This window comes from Medicago sativa, chromosome 7 (genome assembly GCF_051527215.1).
Source record: "Medicago sativa cultivar Bolivia chromosome 7, Bolivia_mono, whole genome shotgun sequence".
Classification (NCBI taxonomy): Eukaryota; Viridiplantae; Streptophyta; class Magnoliopsida; order Fabales; family Fabaceae; genus Medicago; species Medicago sativa.
The window spans coordinates 31270460-31278865 of NC_140755.1; the positions used below are offsets into that span (position 1 = coordinate 31270460).

Here is an 8406-nt window from a genome sequence, read left to right on the forward strand (position 1 = left end):
ACAGCTCAAATTTATCTCAAAGATATCAGGAGATGTAACCCAGAAACTCAATATTTTGGATGTGGGAAAATAATTTTTGTATAGGTATATGAAGTGAGGGAGTATGCATGTACTATATGCAGATTGATCATTTTTTTATATCTTACGTATTGCTCAAAGCAATATATATAAGCTATAAACAAAAAATGACCGTAGCACAATAATAAACGTGGGAGCATAAAAATAGCTTCTTTGAAACAGTCATAGCATAAATATAGGGATGCTATTAAGCTAATTTAATGAGCACGTTAATCAGTCAAAATTATGCCAACATATTACATAGATGGGTAACTATATGAAAAACATGTTTATATGCTTTGATGAGTCATAGAAAGAATAGAGGAATGATTTGTTAGAATAGAACCGGTCAAAAGCAATAACTTCAGTATAATTCTAATAATAAAATTTTACAATTAATTTATGATTTTCAACTAAAATTATTTTTCACTTATTCTAAGTAATATTTATATTTGAACTTTTGAAATATAAGCAATATTTACAACAATATAGACAAAAAAAAAATTATAAAATTGTTTCTATTAAGTTTCTAATTTCTAAACTTGCATACCTATTTCTAAACTTGCATAATAAGTTTCTATCAAGTTTCTAATTTCTAAACTTGCATAACAAGTTTCTAATTTCTAACTTCCTTCAAAAAGTTTCTAATTTAAATAAAACAAATATTAAATGGTCTTACTTCATGGGAAATCAAAAGGACGTAAAAGATGTCATCGTGAGCTTAGCTCAGTTGATATGGATAATGCATAAAATATGCAAGGTCCGGGGTTCAAAAACAAACGGTTCTTTTGGACCTAAAAGATAGGAAGGGGAAGAATAATCCAGCCTTGTAGAATCTTGTAGATGTGAAGAGAGAGAGGATTTAATTGTGAAAAGGCAGGAAATATGTATGATTAATGCATAATATCTTAGATTGTGCGAAATTGTTGGATCTTATGGCAGGGTGAGTCACACGGTTCTTTTTTCTCTATAAATTAGTAAACCTATATCACATGTCAAAATACAATAACATTTTATTGCCCTAGTTCTCTTATTCACCATGGATAATTCAAACCAAACGAAGAAATACACAGTGCGCAAGAAGATTCAGATCAAGAAGCTAGAGAAGAACACGAGCAAGCAAGTCACGTTTTCAAAAAGACGTGTAGGTTTGTTCAAAAAAGCAAGTGAACTTTGTGTCTTATGCAATGTTCAAGCATCCATCATTGTGTTTTCTCCTAGTAACAAACTATTTTGCTTTGGTCAACCAAACACCGATACTGTTCTCAATAGCTACATCAAAGGAACAACCGAGTTTGAGGCTGAAATTCCAGTAGGAAGATCTGATCCTTATGAAGAGCATAATCGTCGATATGAGGAGGCAACAAAATTTTTGGAGATGGAAAAGAAGAAACTAGAAGATATTAAAAATTTGGGTAAAGATTGCAAATCAAGGGATTGGTGGAATGACCCTATTGACCAGATGAATATTGATCAACTTTAAGAATTTATGAATTCTATTACTGAGTTAAGGAGGAATGTGGCTGAATTATATTATGCTCCACTAGGGATGATGAAATTATGATATGATTATGCTCCTCAAGTTGTAGTTTTTTGTTATTCATAGTTGCAATTTTGTTTTGTTTTGTTAGTGTTTGTTTTTTTGTTTCCTCTAGTTTCACTATTTCTTTTGCTCGTACTTTTCCGTGTGCACTTCGCATACTGCAATAAACATTTTGTTTTATTATGTTTTTCTCTTATGCATCTAAATTCTTAAAATCCGTTTGTTAGTTCAACCTCCGTTGAATCACGATGATCAAGTAAAACTAGATCGAATTAGGTTAAATTATATTGAACGGGATTCAATTGTTTTCTCCCTTTATTGTGTATTTATTTATTTATGAGTCAACGATTTAACTGTAATTTAATCGAATAAAATACGATCTAAATGTCAACTTTATAATGTCGCCATGATGTGCGCATGTGTGTATGTAAAAATCACTTATTTAATTTTTTTTTATACAAGAATCACTTATTTAAATGAGAAATATGATTTAGACTAATGATTTTAGCTAAAAAATGACATTAACCATCATTCTTCAATAGAGGAAGAAGAAGAAATTAGGGTTGAAAACGACGAGCCACAAGATACATATGAAAATTAGTGAACAAAATTTGGTTAAAGTGGGTTGGGTGTCTTGATATTTTCTTATTTGTTTTGAAGAATCATGATATTTTCTTATAAAATTATATATTTTCGTGGTTTTTTTAATGAACAATTATTACCACGCGTGTATTAGGAATAATGGAACTCATTGTATATTCTACTGATGAATGTATTGGATCCAATGTCAATCTAAATTTGGCTAATTTGTTTCTTTTTTTTTTTTTTTTTGGGTACAAACATTTGGCTAAAGTTACATGCACCACAATATTGGATTGGATTTAATATTGCTGTGTAAGGCAAGAATATACTAAAAAGTAAAAATGGAAGGAAAATAAAATGGTAAAAAAGGAAAGAAAATAAATTAGTAGAACGTGTTTTTAAGCAAATTAAAACGCAATATTCCGTCAATGGAAGTTTGTGTTTTTTAAAGTAGTCTTTCACTTTCTTCAAGCATAAGCCATGCCCTTCACTGCTCCCAGATGTTTTTAACAGCAAATAAGATTTTATTCAATAAAAGCACAAATAAGATAAAAATTGGATGGATTAATGTACCTTCTTCGTTAAAAAAAAATAAAAAATTATTCAATAAGAGAAGTACACTTGGTACCCTACTCTCCTAAAGAACGCCACAACAAGAGGGGGTGCTTCTCCCTAAAGTAGTCTTTGTAGATTCATAAATAACCAATAACAACTACTTATAAGTAAGTAACTAGTAATTACGTTAATGAATGTAGACTAATTCTTAAAAAATTTCAATTATATCTAACCTTAGTCTTTAAGCTGACATCCCGAGAGATTATTGTTTCTTTTCCTTTCTCAACTTCTTTTCTATTTTTGATAATCTTTTCTTTCTCAACTTCCTTAGGCCTTTTAAGAATGAACTCCAATGCTCTCATGGAATATTGGATAATAGGAGGTGGATCAAAAGGAACGGAGTGCAAAGACATCTTAGCAATCTCAGTAATAGCATGATCTCTAACATCGCTCGTCAATTCCTCATACGCCGCCCCAAAGGCCATGTGCCAAAACCTTGCCAATCTGATCCTAGGGTTGTTGTTGTACACACCCCACATGTGCCTCACCAACATCTCCCTCTCCTCCAAATCGAGGCCATCGATATTATCGTTTTGAATCAGATGAATATCGATGTCACTCGATAAAGAGTTGAGATCATCGGACCGACGAAGAACAACGGTTCCGATGAAAATGAACCAAATACCCAGAAGTATAATAGCGGCTAATACCAAAATTGTGTACCTTCCATTCCCGCACAAACGTGAATCTTTCTTCTTTTTCCTACTTCTCGACGTCGATGGAAGCCCATAGTCATTCTCTTGTCGATCTAAACCCTAATTGATGGGTAATTGTGATGATTGCGGTTGAGATATATACATAGAAAATGTGTTAATGATTACATATTAGACGCACGTGCACCTATAAATTAGTGTAAAAAATCTTTTGTAATAAATTCTTGCTGTTTTTCTGTTGAAAGAAAATATTCGGTTTGAAAATTGTTTTGTATCCAAAGAGAATTGTGCGACTTTCTTTTTTTTGTGGCGATCGGGGATCGAACTCCGTACCTTGCATATTTTATGCATTGTCCATACCAACTGATCTAAGCTCACGAGGACAATTGTGCGACTTTTTAGTCAAGTTTCCAATTGCTACAAAATAAAATAATTATTTAAGCGATTTTTTAATAATGCCGATTTTTTTATTCGATCAAATCAAACTTTTTGTCCATAGCAACTGAGCTAAGCTCACGAGGACAATTGTGCGACTTTCTAGTCAAGTTTCCAATTGCTACAATTATTTAAGCGGTTTTTTAATAATGCCGATTTTTTTTATTCGATCAAATCAAACTTTTTTTATTTTAAATATATATTTACTAATTTAATACTAATAAAAAAAAGGTGGATTCGCACGAGTCATGTATAATTATATAAAAAAACAATTATATTGGTAATATTGTGAAATATCTAAAGATGTTTTTTTTTTGACAAGAAGAAACTTATTGCATTTCATTCATAATAATAGCAGAGATACAAGATGGAATCCTAATATGAATATGGAAACTAGCATGACGCAAAGCAACTCTAGCAAAGCTATGAGCAACTTCGTTGGCTTGTCTCCGAATGAACCTAACATCAGAGGTTACTAAATCAGAAGCTAACAGACGTCTACAATCATTAATTACTGCGCTAAAGTTAGAGACGCCACTTTTACTACCATAAAGATTGTCTACCACGGTTTTGGAATCAAGCTCAAAGTCCACAATACCTAGTTGTAGATCACGAACCCAGTACATTGCTGATAATAAGCCCAAAGCCTCACCCAAGTCCACATCAAGGAGCGGAGTCATCCATTCAGTCTTGGCTAACACAAAGCGACCTTCATCATCTCGAATGCAAACACCAATACCGACCCGATTCCGAGCTTGAGAGAAAGACGCATCAACATTACAAGTAAACCTGCCGGGACTTGGTTTGATCCACTTCAAATCATTCAGGGTGTCAGGATTCTGAGGGATAGGATGTCGAATAATCTGAGCGTTCCTCCAACTAGTAAGAAGAGAACTTGCACGAGCACAAATATCTTGAGTTGTTTCAGTAATGTTGTTCCATACCTTGTTGTTTCGATGCTTCCAAATACTCCAAAGAGTCACACTGAACATTTGCTTTTGCTGCTGATCCAGGTGTTGTAGGATAGCAAACACATTGGTTGGAAAATTGTCATTAATATCAAAAACATCCATCAAAGGGCTCCATAAACCAATATGTTGCCAGCAAAGCATACTTTTACTACACATAAAGAACAAATGAGTACTATCCTCGCCGAAATCATCACACACTGCACACCTATCAGTACATTGAACTCCTTTAGATTGCAAACGGATTCTCGTGGGCAAGCAATTACGGCAAGCTCGCCAAAGGAAATTCTTAATTTTCGGGGGCAATTTTAAGCTCCAGATACAATTCCAGTTACCCGGCACACGGTGTTGAACAACTGCCACATCATGATTCAGAATATCCTTATAAGCACTTTTAACTGAATAAGTACCATCCCTCTCGAACTTCCAAACAGGCACATCATGAGTTACCGAAGGAAGCAACGGAGTGTTAAAACTATTTCTAGCAGTAACATTGTCAAAAAAAGTATTAATGAGCTCCATATTCCACTGTTTATGGGTTATAATCAACAAGTCAGAAACAGTGATAGATGGCCACGCCAAATGATGATGAGTTGATGGTAAAATTCGAGCAACATTACTAATCCAAGGGTGATCCCAAACTGGTATGTGTTCGCCTGTCCCTATACTCCATTGAAAACCACGTCGAATCACATCTTTAGCACTCCAAATACTACGCCAAACATAACTAGGATTATGGCCTATACTAGCTCCAAAATAGTCACTTCGAGGAAAATATTTAGCTTTGAGTAAACGAGTGATTAGTGACTCTGGAGAAGAAATCAACTTCCAAGCCTGCTTACCAACCATAGCCATGTTAAATGCCTTTAGGCTCTTAACTCCCATTCCTCCAAACACCTTTGGAACTGAAAGACGCTCCCAAGATAGCCAGTGTAATCCTCGAGAATTTGCTGAATTATGACCCCACCAGAAGGAATTTAACATTTTTTCTATCTCATTTATGAGGGATCCCGGAAGAAGGAAAATACTCATCACATAGGAAGGAATAGATTGCAAAACAGACTTAATAAGAACCTCCCTACCAGCCTGCGAGAGACATCTGCTACTCCAAGAATTTATTTTATTCCAGATACGATCCTTAATAAATTTAAAAGTTGCATGCTTGCTGCGACCAATCATAGATGGTAGTCCAAGATATTTACCTGTACCTAACACTTGACGAACACTAAGAGTAGCAGCAATGAGATTCTTTAAATCATCTGGAGTATTGCGACTACAAAATAATTCTGACTTCTGGAGATTAATGGCTTGCCCCGAGGCTTCTTCATAAGTAGTCAAAATATTTTTCATACAAACAGCCTCACTTTCACAAGCTCTAAAGAAAAGAAAACAATCGTCTGCAAAGAGAAGGTGAGAAATAACTGGTGCATTTGTGCATATCGAAGTACCTCTAATATTATTGCAACGTTCAGCTTCACGGATGAGAGAAGAGAGTCCTTCAGCACAAATGATGAATAAATATGGTGAGAGGGGATCCCCCTGACGGAGACCGCGTCCTGGCACAATAGGACCCACTGAAGCTCCATTAACCAAGACCGAGTAATCAACCGTTTCAACACAGAGCATAATCCAACTAACCCATCGAGATGAGAAACCCATTTGTATCATGATCTCTCGTAGGTAATCCCAATCTAATCTATCATATGCTTTACTAATGTCCAACTTAAGTGCAACATCTCCATTCTTCCCTTTTGCCTTCGCCTTCATCTAAAGATGTTAAATAAAAATTATCAGCATTAATATAATATTTTTTATAGGTACATTAATGTAATAATTTTATTAAATATTTTTTCTTTTATATGCATATAAATGCGTTAAATATTTGCACATGTTCACCAGAGATCTCTTGGTTTGAACTATAAGTGTATACTTTTTATTTTTTATCTAATTTTTGATCAATAATGTTATATATAGTTGTACTCATCTTCGCAAATAAATGTTTCTGAAGTCTGATTTGAAGTTCCTCATTATTGAAGAACTTTGTTCATGATATTGAGATGAATTATGATCTCAAATTTCCTTGATCAATATTGTTTTTCAATTATATATGTCGTGCCGATGAGACGTTATTGAAGTTCTTTTGATCATTTTGAAGTCCTTCTTAACATTTGGTCTTGTTATGATTCATGTTTCTTTAGATATATATGCATTTTAAATATCCTGTTACAAATAACACTAAAAAAAACTTGTTAGGAAACATCACATGTAAAAATCAATTTGATCACTATGTTCGATGAAGTTTGTTATTATTAAAACATCAAAAAAGATTTTGTGATTTTCCTCAACAAACATTCCATCGAAATCTATTTTGTTTTTTGGATTACCAATATATTAAAACGAAGTTTCCACCACTGCATAGAAATGATTAATATCTGTTAGAAAATATATGGGGCACATGAGGTGGTTTCTCTCCTTCCAACCAGAATTTTTTCCCATACGCAACAGATATTAGTCGAACCTCTAACGGCTACTGCTTAAAGGCATCAAATAGCTTACTGCTTGAACCAAATTATTGGTAGTCTAAATCTCTTTCTTTTGACTCGTTAAAATCATTATTTTAGAATCACAAATAAAGTGAACGTACACATCCCTTGTGAGTAAAAATAAGGCTTAATTACACTTTTGATCCTCGCATTTTGACCAACTCAAGAAAATGGTCTTGCCTCTTTTAAATCGAACAAAATCGTCCCTTAACTATCATGTTTTTGCAGTTTTAGTCCTACCTCCTATTTTCAAACTCCAGAAACGCAGAGAAAAGACAGTTTTAGGCAGTTTTAGACCTACCCCTATGCTCAACCATGAAATCAACAAGGAATAAAGCATGTGGGTTCAAGGAATCTACTCTATTCAGCACACTAAAAAAAAAACCTAAGTTGAAACATATCTTAGAAATTAGGATTTTTTTTTTTTGGTTAGTGTTTTGAATAAAGTGGATTCTTTGTACCACATGCTTTATTCCTTGTTTATTTCATGGTTGAGCATAAGAGGTAGGTCTAAAATTGTTATTTCTCTGCGTTTTTGGAAAATAAAATGGGGGGTAAGACGAAAAATGCAACAAAAATGATAATTGAAGGACAATTTTGTTCTGTTTTAAAAGGGCATGACGAGTTTCGTGAGTAGGCCAAAACACAAGGACCAAAAGTGTAATTAAGCCTAAAAACAAACACTCAAATAAAGTGAACATATACAATCCTCGTGAGCAAAAACAAACACGCAAATAAAGTGAACATATACAATCCTTGTGAGCGTAGCTTACTTGATAGAAATATTGTAAAACATACTTCATCCGTCCTAAAATATAAGTAAAAATGAATCAACATAGATTGATGTATTTAATACAAATTTTAAATCAAATACATCAACTTATGTTGTTGACCCATTTTTATTTACACGGAGAGAGTATTTTGCAGTCGAGGTTTGAACATAGGACATTCCACAGAGAGAGTATTTTGCAGTCGAGGTTTGAATATAGGACATTCCATTTATTCAATTT

At 33.7% G+C, this 8406-nt stretch overlaps 1 pseudogene; it reads left to right on the top strand.

The window, feature by feature from the left end:
• The first annotated feature begins 1096 nt into the window (after positions 1–1096).
• Positions 1097–1783, top strand: LOC146905589 (agamous-like MADS-box protein AGL61; annotated as a pseudogene).
• The last annotated feature ends 6623 nt before the right edge of the window (positions 1784–8406 follow it).